Here is a 23,195-nt window from a genome sequence, read left to right as displayed (position 1 = left end):
CCTCCCTCTGAACTCTTCAAATAGAAATAAAACCTCCTTTACATTTCAGATATGGTAACTTGATGCAGGATCAGCACAATTCTCATCACCAGCCATTCATATCAACGTCTTAGGTTTTTCCTTGCTGATCCCCTCCGGCAACTTTTTAGAATTGCTCTGAATATATAATTTGTGATACTGGGAGTTTTAAATGTAATACTAGGTTACATTTGATTGACTCAGTAGTAAGTATCAAGGCCCTGCTGTGGAACCTACAAAAATCTGTAGGAAAACAGATTTCATTGCAATACGAGACATGCATTCTTTACCTTGTTGAACATTAATGTTGTTGCTGCATATGAGCTGTGCTCCATGGCACATCCCACATATTTTTGTGTTCTGATCATCTGAAACAGGAAACGTGCTCAAAATTTTTTCACTCCCTTTCAATGACAGCTAGGGCATGGCCAGGCAGATTCCTGGATTCAGGGTTTTGCACGAAATCTTGGGCTGCCCTCCTCTAAACAAAACTGGAAAGGATGAATTCCCTGGGAAAGATTAGAGATAATATCTTCTGCTGTAAAAATTGCTTAAGAGACTAGCTTTTTAGCTAGTGACTAGCTGTTTCTCATAGGTTTTACTATATTACAGAGGGCTCTTTAAAGTTTCTTTTTAGTGAGGGGACTGGTCTTCATTATAAGTGAATGTATTCCTGGAGCATTGCTAGTAGCCATGTTGGCAGGATGCTGTTCTTGAGTTAATCACCTCAGCTTGGTTAGAAACAGTTCAAATTTGCCTGCAATAAGACATTGTGATATTTATACTTATGTTTCTATGTTGCAGCACTAGCAACACCCACATTAGATATCTTAAAGCTAGCCTGAATAATTCCAAGCAACCTGTAACATAAGGCATAAGCTAATAATATTGTGAAGACCAAAGAAACCGTTGTCGTGCGTGCTGGATAATATAAGCATTTTTCTTATGGCCTGGTAAGTAAATGTAATTCAGCTCTGAAATCTTGCCAGCCTGTCTGCTAGTTCTTGATGTAGTACAGGTGGTACAATTTGAGAAGTGAGACTTCAAAATAGGATGGAGGTAACAGGCGACAACTGGAAGTGTCAAGATGGGAGCTCTCTCCAGACATACGTGATTTATGCTATCTTGATTTGATGGACAGAACAGTTCTCTGAGGAACAGGGTATCCATACAGACAGCCTGCCTTTGAGATAACAGCTCTTTTAGAAGAGCTTTCTTCATGAACCTGGAGTGTATGAAGTTTCATAGCTGAAAGAAATACTTTTGTATTCAAGTAAGATAAACAAGGTCAATCTGCCAGGGTAAGCGCTGAACCCATAAAGTCCCATTATGACAATTCCATGCAAAAAAAAAAGCAAAAAAACTAAAAGTCAGTGAAGGTGGCTATCAATAAGAAACTGACAGAACAATGAGGATAAGAAGAAAAGTAGCATTGGTAACAAACTTTCTCATTTAGTGCCAATGTCCTTTTTGTCTACAGGTTAGAGAAAGAAACAACATTTGCAGCTATCTCCCTGCAGGCACCAGATTGCTAATAGAGGCAACAGAACTTGCAAATCCTTTGGTAAAGATCCAGTATGGCGAATGGATGAGGAGAATGTGTAATAGCTTAACTGGATACAAAAACTGGTGTTGAAATAATAACAGATCTTTCTTTCAGGACCAAGAAGAAAAAAAATCAGGGAAATAGATGGTTTGGACTGTGCAAGAATTCCAGGTTTGAATTTTATGCAATAATAAAAAAAAAAATTTATACTGTTCAGGGTTATTTAATCTTTTAAAACATGTTTTTCTCTTAACCGTGATAAAATTTTAATGAAAAATGTTGTTGTGAAACAAGAACATGACATTGTGTTTTTTAATGTTCAAAATTATTTGTTTCAGCTTTTTTCTAATAAAACATTATATTTTGATAAAATAATGAAATTGAGTGCTAAGAGGCGTTCAAAATCCTCTCCTCCTCCCAGAAAAAAAGACATTGGTTGAATGAAGCCAAATTTTGTGAATAACATTGTTCCAAACAAATGACAGTTTTGGTGGGTTTGTTGCTTTATAAAGCTGCACTGATAGCACGAATCCAGTCCTTACCCACTCTCATAACATCCTAGATGCTGCATATAATTTCACAGTAAATTACAACCCTTTTGGATCAAATGAAAACCATTTGTTTTCTTTCATAATTTTTCTTCGTGAAACATCCTGCATTCCATGTTTGTGGGTGCTAAAATTGTAGAAATAGTTTGTGAAATATAAAACTTTAAATAGTTGGGTATCCTATTAGCTTCCAATATTGTCTGAATAATGGCATGAGACTAGAAAGTCCCATTATGACAATTCTATGCAGAATAGGGCAGAAGAACTAGAAAAGGATTTAGAATGTTTGTACTGTAACTTTTCACCTCCTCTTCATAAAGGACCTGGTAACTCAAGGAAAAACCAGCATAACCGAAGGCACTGCAAAGGAGAAACAGTAGAGAAGCTTGGGAGCATGACGTTCAGACAATGTTCATCTTAGAATCTGCAATAATGTTTGTTGCTTTAAAAAATAAGTTTGCAAATTGCCTCAGATCAATATGACTTCAGAAAATCAGAAAAAAATTGTGATACATCTTCATTTTTTAAATGTTATTAGAAATCTTTTTAGAAAAATATTATGAAAACCAGAGATAGTCATGAATCCCTTGCAAATGACAGTTCTCTTTCAGTAAGCTAAATCCTGTCTTTGTTGTTTTTTCCACAGTAATTCTCATCACACATGCAATTCATACTCTTTTCTGTGATTTTTCACAAGAAAACAAGGTACAGTATCTACTGTACTTATTCTGTGGTACTACGTATTCGAATGTTTATACGGGGAAGAATAAGCTGAGAGATGTGTGGGCGATAGCTTTGTTATTGTAGGAAGACTAAGCTTGAGAAATAAACTCCAGTCACTATGGCAATGAACTTAAAATTGCCATGTGCCATTGTAAGGTTTTTAAAATTTATTTTTTCTTTCTTTCTTCCTTTTTTTAATAATGTTACATACAAACAAGGAAGGAACGAGGGAGTGTTGATTTACAGCTCAATTCTGCAAACCACCTCAAGCTTAATGCACAGGTCCCATGGTGCTGGAAAAATGAAGAAAAACTTGGACAGAAGGGGCAAGAGAAGAGGAAGAAATGAGAGAATACTTGCATAATACTTTATCAGTCTTTCTTGACAACAGTTTTCTTAGCTTCAGCTGCATAAGTCTTAAGTTACTTTTGTTCAGCAGATACTTAACAGCTAATTTTACTTTCAAGTTTGGTGTGCAGAAATGAAATGCACTTTTCTACTTACTGCTCAGTTTCAGGCACGTGATTGAATGTTATAATTCATTCACTGAAAGCTACCGTTCCCATTGTGACTGTTCACAGGACTATTGGTAAGCTGTCAACTGTTTAATAAAGCAATTAGTAGTATGCAAGCAGCCGACAGGATGCAGAAAAAAATGCATGTCCTGTCTTTAAAGCTGAGCCATACCAACACGGAATTGTTGGTGGAACAACTGTTTCAGTCATTAGTCAGAAAAATAAAGGTGATTATATGATTTTATATATCCTCATACATCTGTACAAGTGTGTGGGTATATATAGATGTATATATATATACACAATATTATAGAAGAGTTTTTCTTGTTTTCTTTTAGTCTGATAACCATGGCTGCATAACCCTGTAATGCAACGCTGTGTACAGAGATTACACTTTTAAGTACCCAATGACTGATTACATTGCCATCACAAAAAATTCTGAAGAACAATTTTCGAACTGTAATGATTTTTTTATTAGTATCACTTACTCTTTTTGGAAATGGAGTGCACTGCAGACCCAGGGCTAGTTTACTGCATCTCGTTTAATTTTGACCATACCTGTTGCTATCATTTAGATTTGTTTAACAACAGTGAAAAAAACTGCAGTACAAGATTCCTAAAAATGCAGCTGTTGTGCTTTCCTCTGGGCTATTTTGGGGGATACAATACTAGAAGAGGCCACTTGGGCGATTGATTCAAGTCCTCTGCCAAAGCAGAGGTGTTCTTTGGTCTACCTGTGGGCCTTTCTTCTTGGTGTAGGAAGGAATTTCTGTGGCTGTTAAAAATTGAATAGATTAGTCAAAAGCTCTAGAAGTAATCAGAAGGAGACAAAAGAGAACCAATTGCTTTTATATTATCAACAATTTAATTTCTGTCTGTTAGCTGAAAAGAAAAATTAGATTAAGCTCTATAAGCATTGCAGTTCATGCCAACAAGTCACACGTCCTCAGTTTTACAATACTGGAAGTTCTCCGTTTCTTAAAGGAAGAGGATAACTACAGAGAACGGGGCTATGATGGATGTGTATGTGTGGGGAGAATGAAATGTGACAGATTTATGTATGTGGGGAATGAAATGTAACAGCTTGGATGAAATATGAAATTTTCAGTCCATTCCTGAAATTTTGATGCAGGCAAATGGTCAGTTGTCTTTGTTCCAAATGCAGTTCGTACAGCATTTTGTAAGATCAAGCTCTCTAATAAAATATAACGTAACAAGTAGTAATCACATTGCTGGTGAGATGCTGGAAGACATTCAGATGCCATAATAATGCTATAATCAGCACTCGAGAAGAACAGGTATAAATGTGTAACCTAATTTAATTCAGGAAAGTACATATTTTTATAGTATTACTTTCTGCTTAGACTTAAATGATTAGTTATACAACCAGAACTATCAGTTACTAAAGCAAACTTAACTGGTCCTTCACCTCCTTTGTTTCCCTGGCTACTGTGCATGTAGTACGTCAGTAAGGACAGTTAATATATCTATGTCCAGCTTACTGTTTTTCTTCCACTTATCGCCATTATTTGTAGACCCACAGGTGATCTCCTTTATTCCCATCAAACCACAGTTTTCGTTATACTGACAGGTACCATTAGGCAACAAGGGAGCTGATCGGCGATTGTGCTGAAAATAATTGCTTATGAGTCCATCAGGCCCATTTAGGTGAATAATTGTGTTTTCTCTGTTTATCGGTGAGGAATTCAGATGGCAAATATTCAGATACTCTCATTTTTTTTAACTGAAAAGAAATTGTTGATCTGATTATGAACACAAGGAACCTTCCTGAAGTTAACTACCCAAGAATCAATATTTTGCATTGGCTTTGACAGAATGACACACTGTTTTTTAAAGTCTAAATAAAATAGCCATTGCATTTATTTCAAGGTTTCAATTACTGTTTATTATTGTGTACCATAATCATCTAGATCATTCCTCACAAATCTTTTACTGCTTAAACATACATACACCCCCCCAAACTCATATGAACTGAAAGCAACAAGACGTTCATTGCAGACTGAGTAACACAGAATCCTTTTGTGATGCTGTTTTGGGGGCAATAGCTCTTGACTGATACATGGGAAGTAGAAAATTGATAGTTGATCAGGATTTAAAGCGAAGTTAGGATTCTGATCTATCAATACATACCTTTTCTGTTTTCCCTAATTAATTTTCATTTAACATAAATTCCAATTGGTTAGACTACTCAAATGGTAAATTCAAAATTTTTAAATTTTTAAATTCATGAACGTATTAACATTCAGGAAGGAAAGGGTAGGAAAGCACGATCCAAATAACTGAATATAAAGAAACCTCCAAACATCAACATTTCCAAAGAGATACCTTCCTACTTTCAGTTATGACTTTTCTGAAAGCTTGAATAACTCACAGTGAAGAGCAAAGCTGAATTTATGGAGACAATATAACTGTCTCATCTGCCTTCACCATAAATAGATTGAACTCATATTAGCTGCCCTCTCTTTGATTACATTTCATATTTGAAATCATTATTATCCTAAATTATTTCCTGTTTGAAGCAGAGATTTTTCAGGTCAGTCTGACAGGCGTGCATCTCACTGAGGTGCCTAATTGCCTTTTGTACTGGAAGAAAACCAGGTGCTTTCTAAACCCAGACTGATTCATATATAAGGAAACATCTCGACAAGATTATTTTTCAGCATGCAGCGCAAGGTATGTAAGTGGTATGAGATCCAAAGTCTATGGAAATGAAGTCCCTGAGCACCTAAAAATCTCCTGTTAATCCTGTAGGAAAAAGCCTTCTATATTAGTATTGAGACTAAGTACTAGATATTTCAGACAAAAGGGTATGGATTTTATGTGCTCAGAGACTGTGTTTTGCCTGATCACCCCAGTGGGGACTGTAACCGGTGCAGCTGAAGAGCCCATCAGACAACAGCATAAGGGAGTCTGAATAGAGAATACGTGGGAAGTATTATCCTTCACATGTTCCTGTTCTGGGAATGAAAACGAGAGTTCAGGTCCAGGACTAAAATATTTTTCAAGCATTTAGTTCATTTAACTACTTTCACTATTTCTCCTATCATTGAAAACCAGTCATTTTCCATGCAAAGTAAATGCTACAATAAATCTCGGTACTGCCCACTTCCTTTGCTGTTTGGAATAATTGGTTATAACAGCACAGCAAAATGAAAACATGCAGCACATACAGCCTTTTCTGTCATGTCTAGGCTAACATCATAGAGGGCTAAGATGCAACATGCATCAGCTCAAAAGCAGAGTTAAACAGAGGGTATTTACATCTCTGAGGCGTTTTTTTTCCTGTTTCCACATACAGAGGGGTCAAAAGGCCCCACAGGAGAGCGGATGCAGAGCAATACATGTTAAGCTGGGTAAGCCAGTGTATCTCTGGAAAGGAGTAGGCAGCCTTGACACAGATGCATAAGGTTCTTGTATTCTCTCGCAAAGAATCTGTAGTTCAAATCTCAATCTTATGTAATACCAAAAAAAAAAAATTCTCAGTGATAATTGCCAGGAACACTTCAGGTTATTTTTCACTCCAGTGTGACCTAAATATTTCATTAAACAGCATGTGTTTGTGGAATTATGTGAAACTTCTGATAACTTATTTTAAAAAGAAAAGAAAAAAAGTTTTTGTTCTCTAAGCCTGTTCCCTTCAATAAACATCTTTGCACATTTGGTTTCTCATTAGAGTTTCTAGCATCCTAGTGGAAATAAATGTCATAAGATTGTTTTTTCATGCAAAGTTAATATGCTGGTTTTGCAGACTGGAGGGTGTTTCTCAGCAGGGAAACAATAATTCTGAAAACAATGGATTTTTTTCTTAATGACATCTAAATCTTCCTAGGATATCCAGGGCTTCAAGCCAAACCATTCACAGCATGAGTTTGCCTCGATTTCATCAGTGATTTTGTTGGTAACTATGCATTAACAATGATCCTCATTTTACTTATAGGTGTATAATTAGATACATCCAAGAGCTAGCACAGTTGGTGTGCTGAAATAATCCCTTCCTGATACCTGTACAAACCCAGCACCAAGACATGCCAGTTCTAATAAATTCTCCAGGTTATGGTAATTTCACATATTACAGTGTAACATTGGCCCCATATCTGACTTTGCAGACTTTTGGTAGAATGAAAGGCTACACAGTTTTGTTGAATTTGTGAATAAAAGCTGCATTAGTTTCCCCATTCATTAATATTTTTCTCAAAATAAATACTTTCAGTATCAGAATGACTTAACACACAACTGCTCCCCTTTATATCCATTGTATTTACTGTCATAAACTTTCCTTAATTTCCCACCCTTAATCTGTCTTTAATGAATGCAAGTGCAAATGCACTAGCGAGGACAAGGGGCTAAACCTACACTGGTCCTACTTAGGGCAGCTTGGTTTTTGAGGGATGTGCAGATCTTCAGCAACTTGGTTCAAAGCAAATTTGACGTACGCCTGTAGTTCAGACCAGGTTGCTGAAGACTTCGCAGTCTGGGATAAGTGGTGACTTTGCACAAGCCCGTACGGCTGCGTGTGAGCCATGGCATCCCTGCCAGCTGAGGCTCACGATGCACGCGCTAGTGGATGCGGCATTTTTCAGGTAGGGAGGTGGCATGGTGCTCTTTTACCCATTGTGCTTGCTGTTGTGAAGCTCAGGGTGGATTAAGGACACGTCACCACTTGCCTCTCTTTCCCTCAAGAAGCTGTGCTGTACGCCAGGTGATAAAACAAGTCAGAAAAATGCTATCTTACTTTGACATTATATTTCCAGACAACAAGCAACATGCAATAAATAGGGACTTTCAGTAATTTCTTCCCGATTTTTATAAATGCAAATAAATGACGGAAGTCTGTAATACATCAATTAGCATTTTCCTACATAAGAGTTACTTCTGATCTCAATCTTGCCTCATTCATTTAGCTTTAGGATGCTTCAACAGCATTTACTGATATGAGCTAGGTTACACTACGCAAACAGATTTCAGCAGTTTTCGGGAAAAAATATGCTAAAATTAAATTACATTGTCAGATTGAAGTTCTCTGTGGAACTTTAGCTGTTTAAAGCTTCCTCTTGATATGCTTTTATAAATGCAAGACTCTGGCTATGGTGTTTTAAATAATACTTATTTAGAGCTTTAGATTTATTTAAAAATTATTTTCTTGTGAATATTTTCATTTATCATTCATTTTCATTTATTCATGTTATTGTTTAATGTGATTATTTAATGTGAAATTTAAGAGAAGCTACTGACTGTAACTTCAATAAATTCCCTGAATCCATCTGGTTTCATCACTGCCAAGCTACTATTATTTTTCAGGCTCTGAGTTTGACTGCTGTAGTTGGTGGAATTTACAGACACAAGCAGGAATATTTAAAGTCCTAAATGATGATAATCCACTATTGTAAAAACATTTTTCCATGTAAAATAAGTACTATCACAATTTTTCTCTGAGATCAGGAAAGGTCAGGGAATATTTTTGGAGAGCCGCCTTTGCCAGAAGAAATTACTTAAATAGTGGTAAAACTAATACTAGCAAAGTTTCTTATTATGTTGAGTACTTACTGCATTGAACACACCTCCATTTTTATCTATTTTCACCTCCTTTAATGATTCTAATATATAATGCAGTCTTTCTTTGTAAAAAAATAATTTTTTTTTAAAGTTATTCATTGTTCTAAAATTTTACTTCAATTTTCTTACTTTAAAAACTTCTGCCTTCTCCTTCATTCTCCACTCCTTTTCCAAAGAAAACTCAGGGATTGTAATTCTTTACTAAAAACATAGATTGTAATTCTTTATTAAAAATATAGAAAAAAATCTTTTTTTATTTTAGACTGTATTTTGTGCTAAGAATTTCCTAAAAGTAGGCCCTTTGTTTCTTAAAAGGGTCTATAATCAACATTTTGTTAGTGTCTCAATTGCACTGCTTATTTAAGTAAGAAAAAAATTGCTGAAAGCAAGGTAGATCAATTTTCAGGGGCCAAGGTTGCACAATGAAATCTTATTTCATGTAAAAAATATGTCCCTGTATATCTTGCTTGACAATAGAGAGCTCCCAGATACGAACTGAAGCAGACAATTCATTTAATTTAGTTTTATGTTATTTTAATTACTCCATATTGACATAAAATACAAATATATTTGAGAGTACTCCTCATTCTTCCATGGCTGCTAAACTCTGTGCTTCTCTGATGCAGCCAGCACACAGACAGAAAAATATAAAAGCCTCCAGCTTTTTTTTCCCCTGTGAGCAAGGTGTTGCTTTTAACACAGAGTTCCGCCTCACACAAAGTTTCCGGAAGTTTGGGGTTCATGCTTAACACCACACCATGTATCTAGTTAGCCAGTTTCGTGAAATGCCTTTAACATAAGGTGGTGTGCATTTCCAGCTGGTGGAAGGTAGAAGAGTTTTTAACATTATGTGCAATACACATCTGTATAAAACCAGTAATTTGACTGAGGTATTGATGACTCATATTATTCTGTTCTAAGTGGGTGTTTTTAAGTATCTGATGTCCCTAAACATTGTTGGTGTTCTGATGTACGGCTACAGCAAATAAGAATTTTCAAGATTATGGTATCTCTTATGCCTTATCCTGCAGTAACATATTCAAAGGGAATGCACCTGTTAGAGTTGGCCTAAGAAAATTTGATTAATTTCATGCCACAATAGACTAGGCGAGTGCATGTGGTCAAAGTACCAGGTTCTGGCATAGTACTAGTAATCTCCACAGAGAAGAACATTCTGAGCTGTGCTTGTTTGGTTTCTTGCTGTTCCTTAGCGCTAGAACAGAGATTAAGACACCCTCAGCTGTACTTCCGCCAAAGCCCAAGCTCCAGAACTGGAAGTAATTGTCACCTTTTTAAACTGGTATCTCTGTTGTCATGTTTCCATAGAAAATCCCTTCTTCTGGTTCTTATGCTTATGGTATAAAGCACAGTAACAAAAACACAGCACATAAAACAGAAGCACAAATCATATCCATTATCAGCAGAAAATATGCCAAACAAATGCTTCTGAAGGTTCCAAAGCACCCTCTAGACACAGCTTGTTGTAGCAAGCTATGTAACTTACTGTTCAGAAAAGTTCCTCTTTCCCCCTCCATCCTTTACCGAAGATGTGGATTTTTTCCAAGTTGGGTATCACTGCAACATTTGGAAGAATCAATCTCAATGTATTTCTTAAAATTATTGATAGAACTTGTTTTTGTTTTTTTTTTTCATTTTTTTATATGCTCCTTATTTTACCGTGATTATGCCTCTCGAAGGACTGATAACATATCCGTGGGATTGTGGTCATATAAATCACAAGTGTCAAGCAACGCAATGCTTTTTTTCTAAGCAAAGCAGAAGTGTTGCACATAGAGTAGTTTCTCCAAGCATCTATCTCGGGAAACTCTTTTAGGTTTTACGATCTTACATCTGAGCAATATTGCATCCTGTCAAAGAGATCTGCTGTGAATTCTAACATTTCAAATCTTGGACAACATGTCACACTAGTGCTTACGGCATCTGCAATGCGCTAGTCATCTTTAACAACTAAAAAATACCTATACCTTTTCATCTTTCTTCTGGGTTCTCCAAACCTAGAAATGAAGAAGTTGTATTACGTTTTATTCAAAGATAGTCAACAGTCTCCAAATCCTGCTTAATTAATACATATCACTTTAAATGAGATATGTCATCTGAATAATAGAAAATATTCTGAAAACTTATGCAGTTTAAGTCTATCTGGGAAGGGGAATATTTCTCTCCATTAATCCTTCAAAATGCTTTTCAAGTTTGATGACTGTCATGTCGATGTTGCATAAAGATCTCTATGGGATGCCGCTAACAATCCACGGATAACGAGATACATAGTTCACTGCTATTTGTAACGTGCTGCTGACTGATCTATGCTCACTCTTCCAGTAGCCTTATGTGGACAGCGTAGGAGAAAATGATGAAAATAGATCCATGTAAGAATCTAAACATCTGACTTTTGAGGAAGAACAGCTTTTGCCTACCATTACTTTCTGTCAGAAAGGAATGAGAAGTGTAGCTGGGCAAATAACATACCGATATTTCAGCATGCACCTATTTGAAACATGTAATGAATTTCCTTGTTTTGTACTTACCTCTTTCTCTTAAAAGGACATTTGCAGGAACAAAAGCCATAGTTTGAACCTGGAAGATGAATGCTAGACATTTAATGCTTGAATTAATAGAAATATACCTCAGTCTGGAGTGTTACAATCACATAGACAGTTCACATTCACATAACACACTGCAAACTTTCAGTTGATGCTTATGAGAAAGAACATTTAAATTGTGTGTAGAGCATTTAAAGTTGTGTAACAAAGTGCTCATTTTGTCTTTCTAGCATAGCTTTAGAGTGATGATCATCTCTATTCAAAGACTAAGTGGATCAAACTTTTGGGGTTTATGCTGTCCAAACTCTGTGTGCAGAATCTTTGTCATAAAGATTCCTGCAGCACTGACAGGAAGGTTCACTGATACGGTGAGAAATGGGAAAAGAAAAAATACAAGTATTTTCATATAGAAACCTCAAAACTAAGAAACATATATTTTAAGGGTTGGCTTCTCTGATTATTGCATAACAGGAAACATTTTCTTCAAAAGTTCAAAGCTGTCAACATAAAAAAAAATACGGCAGCTTTAGCTCAGTATTATCTGCAATAAATACTTGCTTAATAGAAATTTGGTATTAACTTTATAACTCTTTAGAAGAAATAGAAATTTGGAACAGTATTCTCTCAATTTAGGCCGTAAATGGAACACAGCTTTCTGTGGTAGTTCATGTCATTATTACCGTTGGACACAATCTCGTGTAACTTCAAAGTCTTTCACTCACCTACATTTATTATAAGCAATTAACACTGGTTATTTAAAAAAAAATATGTAAGGGAAAAAAACATATGCTGCCTTCAAGTATTTCCAAGGCTACAGAAAAGAAAAAGGACAACAGATGACTGCATATACTGAACTGTTGCTGAAATACAACAAAGCATTACTCTAACGAGGGTTTTACCTTAGCTGAAATGTATACGTTTCTTATGTAAAATAAGAGCCCCATCCCAAAATGCTGAATCCTGTGATCCACGGCAATCCACAGTTATTTGCCTTTTCCCAGTATCTCAGGTAGCCTTCTACTAGATTATCTGAATTTTGTTTATTAAACCAGGAATGGGACCAGCTGAATCATATAAATGTCACACCTGTGGAGGCAATTGCCCCCTCCAGGAGTATGGAGTTGGAGAGGACTGGCCCTCGGCCTTTTTGCAGGTATTTTCACTTAACTACCACGTTTCTCTTCTTGTTGATATAAGAAGGTGAGGTGAGGTAGTAAGTATACCATGATTTTGAGGGGAGCATTGAGCGAGGAAACTTCAAGACTCTCTTTACTCCTGATTATTTGAGATCCACAAGACAAGGCAGTCAGAATATCAGAACAGACAGAAGTCCTCCGTGCTCTCCTCCGACACACTGCTGGAGCAGCCAGCAGGATTTCATGTTTTGGTAATTCAGACCATTTTCATGCCAAAAGAAAGAGGCAGGTCCACTGCAGTGGCTATCTACGCATCAGCTGTTCAACTCCATTTTGAAAGAAACCTGAAAATCTGAAAAGTCAAGCTAACGAAAGCATTCTGGGAGCAGCTGCTGAATCAGCATTTCCCATTATGTTATCATTAGGATCAAATTTGGCTTATGGGTTGTAATATGAGACTGTATCACACTATATTATAAACTAATATCACAATCAGACTATATCATATTGTGTTATTGGATACAGTGCTTTCCATAAATTTCAGACTTCACCTAAGAGTGTGAAGTATGACTCTGTATTTCTGGATGTGTAATTCAGCAATCCGTGATGCCCAGTGTCTGTTGCTGACATGAAATATCAGTGTTAACAAATCTTCAAATTCCACTTATGTAAATTTATGTTTCCAAGGCTTTGTTGCTTAGTGAAAGCTGATATTCTCTTTCACAGGGCCAAAGGTCAGTTCTTTTCTCCAGGGCTTTCCACAAGTCCTTCTACTTAGGAGTAACTTCTCTGGTATCTAAAATGTCACTCATTTCTTCTTTTCTCTGATTTGATCACAAGTAAATGACTCCAGACTGACTGTGCACAGTGCAGTGTTAAAAATGTTAACAGAAGATTTTTCATCTTGAACAACATCCTTCCCTCGGGACACAGCTCCATCAACAAGGTCTGTTTACAGCCTTGAGTGTTTGAAATTTCATAGTGAGAAGCAAAGTGCGAGGCTTAAAGTCATATATTGTGGCAACTGCACATAAACTAGCAGGTTATGCTGCTTCCAGGCAGGTTGATATGTCAAAATTGTACCAACAGCGGTGGATGATTACCTCAGAATTCTCTCAGAACTCGTGGAGCCCCACTTTCTCTTGTACTATGGAAAATCAGGGTATGAAAACACATCAGCAGTGAGGCTTAACTTCTGAATATCAGCTGACATACATAGAAACTAAAATTCTAAGTTTCTTCTGATGAGTATTGTAGGAACTTTTACCTCCATTTTATACTCAGAAAAGAGAGGCAGAGCTGCGTCTTTCTTATATGTCTCTAACCTTCCACTTTTCGATATTTCTTTAGCCCATTGTATACATCTCTCTTTGCAAATGCACAGCTAAATTGGTGCAAAGTGGAAATCTTAGGGCAAGAGCATCTACAAATGTTTCAGAATAGACACTACACACAAGTTAACGAAGTACGTGCCTATTTGTGGTTGGAACGAAGAAAAAAAGGACAACACATGCCCTGCCACCCATGGTGCTGCTGACAGCCTCCCCCCAAGATACCACTGCCCTTGGCAGCTGGGGCCCCTCTCCCAGTGAAAGCCCCTGCCGTCCTTCCTCCTCGCTTTCTTCCCTCAGCCTTCCCAATCATTCTTCCTCCTTCTTTCTTCCCCACAGCCTGCTCAAAGATACAAGGCATCAGTTAGGGATGGAGACACAGGGACTTGCAACGACCCTTCCTGCCACACGGACCAACAGATGGATTCCTGGAACAACACCATGGGTGCCTCCCAGCACTCCAGAATGGGGCAACTTGGGCAAGCCTTGCTCTCCTCCCTGGGCCTTGCTCTGCTCTGCTCTGGCCCAGCTGCCCAGCTGCCTGCTGCTCACACAAGGCAGAGACCTTCTGCGCAGCTTCTTGCCCCTTCACGGGTCCCCCTGGGCAGCACTCCCAAACCTGCGCCCACCACCCCACACTGGGGAGCGGCCGCTGTCACAGGGTCACCAGTCTACGAGAAGGCATCAGGTAGAGATTGCGCTCTTCTGCCTTTAGCTGCCTAGCAGCGCAGGGTGGCTTTTCTCCCTGCCCCTCTCAGGCCTTCCCCTCCAGAAAAAGCCACCCCCAGCTGCCCATACCACCTCCCTCCCACATGGGAGACAACGGCCCCTCTCCATCTGCCTACCAGAGTGCCATTCCCCCCCTGCCTCCTGTGCTCTCTTCCTCGGGACTTGCTCCTGTGGCTGGGGGGAAGAGACACAAGACAGGTTTAGAATTCAGAGGAGCCAAGCAGAACCTTCTACCCACTCTCCCAAACAAATCAACCACCCTCCTCTGCTTCGCAAGTGCTCTAGCTTGGCTGGGACTCTAGGCATATTTTCTAGGGCTTGCAGGTGGCAGCACTGTGAGCAGAGACAGAAGGAAGAAGCATCTCTGCACATATCTTTGATTCTAGGGTGGATTTTTTTTCCTTCACTATGTAATTTTTATTTTTCCCTAAGGATTATGGTTTTCTTTTTTTTTTCCTTGTCGTTCTATTAAGCTATAGAAAATTTAGTTATCACATGCATTGTATAAGTCTTATTCCAATCACCTTTCCTGTTTAAGAAATTGCTTAAAATTGTCCCAAAGGCTTGTTTATGTGAGTTATTGTCTCAGTCATTCTGCATGTGCCTGTCATTGCATTTTCTTTTTATAACCCGTTCCAAACCTGCATTCGTGACCCTCTGTTGTCTCCTATGGTAGCTTTCCATGTAGAGCCAAAGTCATTCCTGAAACAAAAAGGTTTTTTTAGTATTTCCCAGTAAAATAGTTATTCTTTGCTTCTACTGTGGCACATTGTTGCACAAGATTGTTTGCTCACTTACCATCATGTGGAGTCTCTCCACTTTCTAGCCTTTTCTTATCTCAGTTTTTCCTACCTAAACTCATTCTCAGTTCTGCCTTTCCCTGGTCCACTTGTAGCAAGTCAGTTTGCCTTCCCTGCAGACCTCGTGGGGATGAAATGAGCCTTTTTAAAGGCCCTTTTAGGATTTCTTAAGATCCCTTCAGATTTTCCCACTAAATTCTCACTCTCCTTCTCGCAGTAGCCATTCTGGTACCTCAGCTGCATCTTTTTGATGTGTGTTAGCATTTTCCTTTCTCTCCTTTTCAAAAGCTAATTTACTGCTTCCCAAATCAAGACTTCTTTCCTGCTTGCTGTTGCCATATATGTAATCTCAGGTAGCTCAACATTTTTCCACAAAGCCCTGAACTGGTTTACTTCAGCAGTCCCCTCTTAAAATCCTCTGCTGCCCACTCCAGGAACCCTGTCCTTTCCCACCTAAACTCCACTGTTATCACTTCCAAAGTACTCCTATCCACCTGGCCAAAACCTTTCACTGCCCATATGAGGGTAAAGCTCTTCTTCTGAAATCCTTGAAATGCCACATCTGGGATACCTCAGCATTTCCCACCAAAACTTTCTGCTGTCCCCTCAGACAAACCTTGGCACTTCCCATCTGAGACTTGACCACCTCACCCCTGAATTAACTCAGGTTTTACTACCCAAATCTGTTCATTCTACTTTCTGAGTCGTATTAGCACTTCTACACATATCCTACACTGTTCTCTCTGAGGCACCTCAGTGTTTCCCACTCACACATGTGCATGGCTCTCTTCAGACATTTGGAGGTGGCTCCCCCACTCCCCAATTTCACTGTCACCTGGAGGCACCTCAGCACCTTCTGCCCATGCCCCCTTAAAATAGCTGCGTGCCCTCCACCTTGGAGAACCTCCAGTGTTCCCGCCAAGACACCTCAGCTTCTCTCCACCCGAATGGTCTATCACCCTGATGTTCCTCAGCGTCAAAAATCCCTACTGCCCGGCTTACACATACTGGGTAGGGTCATGTCCCGTCCCGCCAGTAGACTGTCCCCTCTGAGGAAAATCTGTGATGAACCTTGCCTGAGACCTCCACCGTCACAGCCTGTGTTTCCCAACCGAATTCTCCATCGCCTCGACTGATGTGTCTCATCATGTCTTGCCCAAGCCCTCCAGGATGCCCCAGTGTTTCCCACAAAACAACCTCTGCTCTCCCCAGAGACAGGTGCCAGCTCTGCCCTTGCGGTAGCTCAGCCTTCCCGCCCAAGGCCAGCCGCTGCCGCCGCTCCTTCCCGCCAGACCCCTGGAGGAACCTCAGCGCTCACCTCCCCTGAGGCGATTCAGGGCTCCCACCTGACAGACCAGCACTTTCTGCCCAAATACCTCCTCCGCCCCCCCGAGAAACCCCACATCAAGGGGTATTGTGGACTTACTGAATTTTGATTACTATAATATTAATTAAATTCTGCCTGTGGCACTGAAAATGAACACCTGCTGTGGTACCTCAGCACGTCCTGCACTGCCGTGCCTCCAAATACAGCCGAGATGTCTATAACGGCCAGTAAGATTGACTCCAAAACTTGTCTGGATCCTCCGTAAAAGCAGCCCTATTAGGGCTGTTCCAAACTGCCAGCTCACCTACTGAGCAGTCATGGCTGATCTGCAGTGGATCATACCCAGAGAATCATCACAAATTCTGAGAAGCACTGGGAGAAAATGTTCCATCGGAGAAACTTTTTCCATAAATTACTCTGCAAGAAAATAAGGTTGTAGATAAAAAAAACGCCCTTCTATTACAAAACAGCACATCTCCTGCAAGATATAAAAAGGGTTGCTGTTGAGTAGGTGCCTTTGACGCACAATATCAGAACTTCTGATAGCAAAGAGATCAAGAAGCCTGTTTACAGAGATCAAGATGCCCATTACATTCTTTGAGGGTTCAGGATGTAAAATATTAGAAGTAGATATTAATGTTCTTGGTCTAACTCGTTTTCTGTGACATGGTGACAAAAGGAATAACAAACTTCCACAGACAGAAACAAAACGTGAGTTAGTCCACTGTAACCGATAAAAAAACTCCTACAGACATCAGTGAGTCTAACGTTTTAATCACCTGTTTGTGTCGAAATCCCTAGTATTTATGCTTAGCCTAAGTATGAGCTTTCTGTTCAAAAACAAGTCAGCCATTAGGACCACTGAATCCTCTCACGCCAGTGTAAACCACCTAGAAGGATTTGGATCTCCTGTTTGTACAGCTGGACAGGAGACAACTGGATCTCCAGTCCACAACCGATTCCAAAGACAACTCCATCCTGGGCTGTAAGCAGACTAGGAATTGCTTGCCTAACTTCCTTGTTACTTGGCCTTTTATTTTCAGCTGAATGTCAGTGAATATGTGACTGAAGTCTACACTGATTTGTCAGACACTGAGCAGGCTTCTCAGCCAGTTTTTGTATCTTTCAAACAGAAATGCCCACGAAACACAGTATCTGAAAAATCTGGAAAATATATGAACATAATAATGCTGCCTTTCTTCAAAAGGAGATGAGCTAGTGCAAATTTATTTAGATTACACATTAACTAAATGGAGATCAGAAGATGAAACACTTTATGTGTGAAAACATGTTAATTCAGAACAAGTAACTGTAATTGGTGAACTTATCTACTGAATATGCCTCAGAAAGGACTGTATCATCTGGAATTACCAGCAATTGGATGAAATACCAAATTTCCAGTTTTGAATTTAGTGATCTTACTGTAATCTATTCAATATATTCTTTATTTTGGATTAATGACTAATATCACAATGTACTTTTTCAGAAGAAAAAGAAAATATTGCCTAACAAAAACACCTAGCTATTTCTACTTTTGGTATTTGTATTTTATAAATCAGAAGCATCAAGGAATATGTAGCTGAGTGGTCACTGCATTACCTAAACAAACTCTTTTGCAACATGGTAAGTGTTTTGTTAATATTATTCCTGATCTTGATCAGCTCCATAAAGAACACCAGACCCAAAAACTTATTTATTAAATACATAATACAAATATAGAAATTTATTAAATACATAATTTAGTTTATTTATTTAGTTTATTTAGTTTATTTAGTTTCTGTATTATTAAATTTAATTAATTTTAAATTTAAATTAAATGAATTTATTATTAAATACATATTTTAGTTTATTAAATATATAATACAAATATAGAAATAAATTTTTAATGGCATAACAAAAATTACAAAGATGGAACTGAGTGAAGATTACATGCATGTGGCAATAAAGTAATAAATAAAATAATGCTTTTTATTTGTTTCAGTAATTGTCCTTCAAAAATTGTTGTATTTGATTTTCTCATTTTGTCTATAAGTTACTAAGTGCAACAGAAATAGATTTTTAAAAGAGAATAAAAGAGATAAGCACTCAAATAATGTAGTTGCAAAATTTCTGCTTTACCTTCATACTTCAAATTTACTCAGTCTTCTGGATAGCTTTGATTTGTTAAATTTGACATTACTATGGCTATGTGAACCACTACAACATATTCTACTGCTTGATCATTACTGCCCTAAACACTCTAATATTTCTCGTCTGCTCTTGTATAATATCTTTTCCCAAGTATTTTATTAGGTACCTTACAGTTAGTTTGTCCACAAATTAGAGCTTCATATGTCAGTGTCACATACACCACAATGTCACAGTCTAACAACTAAAGCTCCTCGATTACCTTCTCATTCACAATTGCTGCTTCGCTTTCAGCTTTTACCCGTAGCCAGGTTTCCCCTTGCTACCATGGGCACTGTCTTGTTCTAGTGTTTGATGTTCTAGCACCACAAACCTAGTGTTCTCTCTGTGGAAATAACTTCCCTTTCACTGTTGTTTCATTTCCACCAATGATCTTAAATCAGTGTCTTCACCAGCCTGTTTGTCACATAGACTGACTTGTGTCTTGTCAGTAATTCCTCTTATTCCCAGTCAATCCAATCAGTTCTCTCTGGCACTACAGTAACCACTTCCCTGATGACAGCGTGACCTCTGATCTGGTATCATTTGTACTTACCATTTGTACTTTCCCACTTCTGTACTGAGCTCTTCAAACGACAATGAGATTCCTACCTCACTGCCAGAGAGAAAAGATATAAATATCAGTACTACTATTAAGTTACGGTACTCTGTTTGAGTTCTAAAAAGATGAAAAATCAAATCAGAAGCACCAGTTGCCTGAATGAATAAGACGTAGGTTGAAGATATCAGGAGGTAAGTCTGAGGAAATGGCTCCATTCATAAACTTGCCATCTGAACTTTCTCTTCTTTTTCATGAACTCATCTGCAGCTGAAACTCTTTCACCTACTCTGGCACTGAACAGACAGAATGGCTACCTAAGAAGGCTACACAGCTGCCTTACCTTTGTCTGCGTCCAGGTAGCTGTTCTGTGCATACATGATTTCAGCTTTGTGGGAATAAGGAGCTTAATCATTCACATTAAACCGGCATTCCCAAATGAACAGAAAACAAATTAGTATCTCCGGATGGTATTTCCTTTGAATATATTGAGTTACCTGAGTAAGCAAATCCAGTTAAGGAAATTATAAGCCCTCTCTTACTTTTACCAGAGAGGGAAATGATTGTTTAAAGTTCAGGAATATCATTTTCTGGCCACAAGAGGAAGGATGCCTTTCTCGCTGATGGAATTAAGCTCTAATTATTTATCAAGGAGTTCATCACAGAGTGTGAAATCAGATGTCATGTCTCTCTAATGTTTTGTTTCTCTAATCCAAATTTTTGGTTTCTTACAGTGATCTGCTTTTGGAGCACCTTCTTCCTCACTTCTTTCTCTTCTTGCCCCCAAAGAAAACAGGACAAAGCAAAGTCATCTGGTTTCTAATATCCAGCAAAATATGATCTCAGATAGGGACAGTACACATTGGTTTGCAATGAACACATTGCTTCTGAGTGGAAGGGATTGAACTTCCAGTGAAGTTCTGCTTCCTTTTCCACAGTCTCAGAATCATGTTTCTGGTGGAAATATGCTAGCTTATATAGAGGGTTCCATCCATAAAATAAGGTAATAACAGAAGGTAGTACTTACATACACAATGAAGACAAAGTCCTAGAATATCTACATTCACAATAACAGCCTGATAGAAAACAGGATCTGAAGAAAAAAAGAGAAGGCCTGAAAGGATGAAACCTTCCAGCTGTAGATTTATTGCATACAGATGGTAAATGAAGATAAATCTGTTCAATTGTAACTTTTGCTAGCATATGATCTTTTTCCTTAGCTTAATCAATCAAGCAACCAATACTTCTCTAGTTTTCTCTGAATCCATCTTGAACAGTAAAAACAATTTGTCTATTCAGAAAGCAAACCTCAGGTACTGACTGACAAATGGCATTTTTGAGGTATTTTAATTAATCTAGGCAATAAGAGAAATAAGATTATTAAGGTACATATGACAATTCCTGTAACAAACTGAAATCCAATCTTAATATACTGGGTGATGTGTATCGTAGCACACTTTTTTTTTTTGTGAGAGGCACCCACTAATTATCATCATTAAAATACAACATTGAATGCAGATACTACATTCCCTTTTTCTATAAAATTACTTTGTATTTTAGAGTGCAGTATTGTGATTGAAATTAACCTTTTTGACTAGGAATAGTAAGTGATTTCTGAAATGGATTATTTTATTTTTACTGTTGGCTAAGATGCCTACATGTCTCTCAGGAAAATTCTGCACAGAAATAAAGAGTAAATACACCACGCAGCACAGGCATTATGTCTGTATCTTAGGCAATGTCAGACCAATTGTGTACATATTAATAAGTTGACGGATCAGTCTCTGTGTACCATAACTCGGAGCACCCCTTCTGTATGTGACTTAGTGTGCATAAGCAGATCAGGCAGAGAGTTCCTGTGCAGTAGCCATTGCTTCAGGGGTTCTGGATGCTAAGATGTCTCAGGGGAATCAGGTACTCAGGAACTACTGCTCTGAGAAAACACAAACACAGCTGTGGTTTAGACCAAAGACTCACCTAGTTGAATATCCTGTCTGCAGCAATGGATGATGGTGCTTGTCTAAAGGAAAAACGTAATTAACAAAGCTAGCATAGGTGCTCCTAGCCTGCAGCAATCTGTGGCTCAGGAACTTTCTGAGGCAGTGACGTTATCTTTACAATTAATAAAAAATTCTGTTATCCAAAACAACCTGTGGAAAGGAGTTCCATAACTCAATTATATGTGTTGTGTGAAGGACCATCTTTCTCTTCTTTTCATTTTGACCTGCCTCATGAAGGTTTTAATGTCACTGTTTTAATGCCTCTTGTTATTGACAAGTGTTGTTTCTTCTTCATATCCCTAAGAAATCTCTCTGACAGTACATCTGGGCTGTCTTTTTCAAGACTGAAGAAGGCTGTCTCTTTCATACAGAATCTTCCCTATACTTGTTCCGGTTCTACTATATCCTCTCCGACATGAGGGATTGCATACGCTATTCAAGGTGCACAGTCAATTTAATCTGCAGCATAATATTTTTTCTTATTTGTTCTCTGTTTATTTTTTGCTCTTTTTCTTTCTCTTTCTGTCTTTGTCTTTCTCTTTTCTTTTTCCTCTTTCAGATTCTTACCGAGTGCTGAGCTAATGTTTGCACAGACCTATTTGTTATAATCCCAAGGTGTCTTTCAAGATTTGTAGTAAACAGGTCAGAATCTATTATAGTACGTGTAAATTTAAGGCTGCTTTGTCTTATATGTATGATTTTACAAATTTTGATTCTGAAATTTTCCTGCCTTTTTGTCACCCAGCCACTCAGTTTCTCAATGTTCTTCTGCAATTCTTCACAGTCACCCATATCTTTACTATCCTCATTAGTGTAGTAGGCAGCAAATTTTGCCACCTTCTTGTTTTCCAGACCACTTGTGACAATAGGTAAACCAAAGTTTTCACATATTGTCCATCTAATGTTTCAGGCTGAGAAATGTCACAAGCAGGTTAAGCAGTTCAGCTCTTCCACATATTCAAAATTCGCTTTTAAATATAGAGCAAATAGAGCAGAGATGAGCATTCAGAAGCCCTGAAAGAGTTTCAGGACACGTAGTTCAGGACTAAAATAATAGTAATATGGATTACTTTTTACTGGCTTAAATAAGGAGAGACTGGATATTGGCACTGTTGATCCCATTTGCACTGTACCTCTCCCTTTGCCCAGTCAAAACTGAGGTAACAAATAGCCACTTAGTGCTGTAGGGAGAAAGGTTTTGATCATTTCATAAGGCCTGGTTTACTTTCTTCCAGAGGCACTGTAGTATCATTGCTTTTTATCTTACTGTACAATTCATCAAACAAAAAGTATTTTCCATTTTGTGATGCAGAGAGTGGATGTTTTTCTAGTCCTTCTGGACCAAATGTGAATGACATGATTGTCTGAGATTGCAGGAGACTGGATGTGATGAGCCACCTCTCCCCCATGTCTCTGTTCCTTGGTTTTCAAAGACCCTTGTACCTACACCAGCAAATTACTACTACAGAAAGAGATGGGATTAAGTCAAACAAACAAGAAAGAAAAGGAAAGGAACATGGCAAGATAACAGAACAGAGGGCACATAGAACTCCTGAGACAGACAGGCGGGCGGTGTGAAATACAAATTCCCTGGATGGGAAAAGAGAGGGAAAGCAGAGGCAAGGAATTCTATGAAGTTCTGTGTAACATATTCATTCTAGT

General features: G+C 38.2%; 1 long non-coding RNA gene across 1 annotated transcript; it reads right to left on the bottom strand.

The window, feature by feature from the left end:
- Window positions 1-4,230: 4,230 nt before the first annotated feature.
- LOC142361453 (uncharacterized) lies at window positions 4,231-21,751 on the bottom strand. The gene is made up of 7 exons (XR_012764079.1): window positions 19,531-21,751; window positions 17,113-17,225; window positions 15,323-15,383; window positions 11,471-11,519; window positions 10,910-10,939; window positions 10,429-10,499; window positions 4,231-6,328 (listed from the first exon to the last, which is right to left on the bottom strand). It is a non-coding gene; the product is annotated as an uncharacterized LOC142361453 (long non-coding RNA).
- Window positions 21,752-23,195: the final 1,444 nt, after the last annotated feature.

This window comes from Opisthocomus hoazin, chromosome 5 (genome assembly GCF_030867145.1).
Source record: "Opisthocomus hoazin isolate bOpiHoa1 chromosome 5, bOpiHoa1.hap1, whole genome shotgun sequence".
Taxonomy (NCBI): Eukaryota; Metazoa; Chordata; class Aves; order Opisthocomiformes; family Opisthocomidae; genus Opisthocomus; species Opisthocomus hoazin.
Note: the sequence above shows the minus strand (reverse complement) of the source record. Positions and strands in the feature narration are given on the sequence as shown.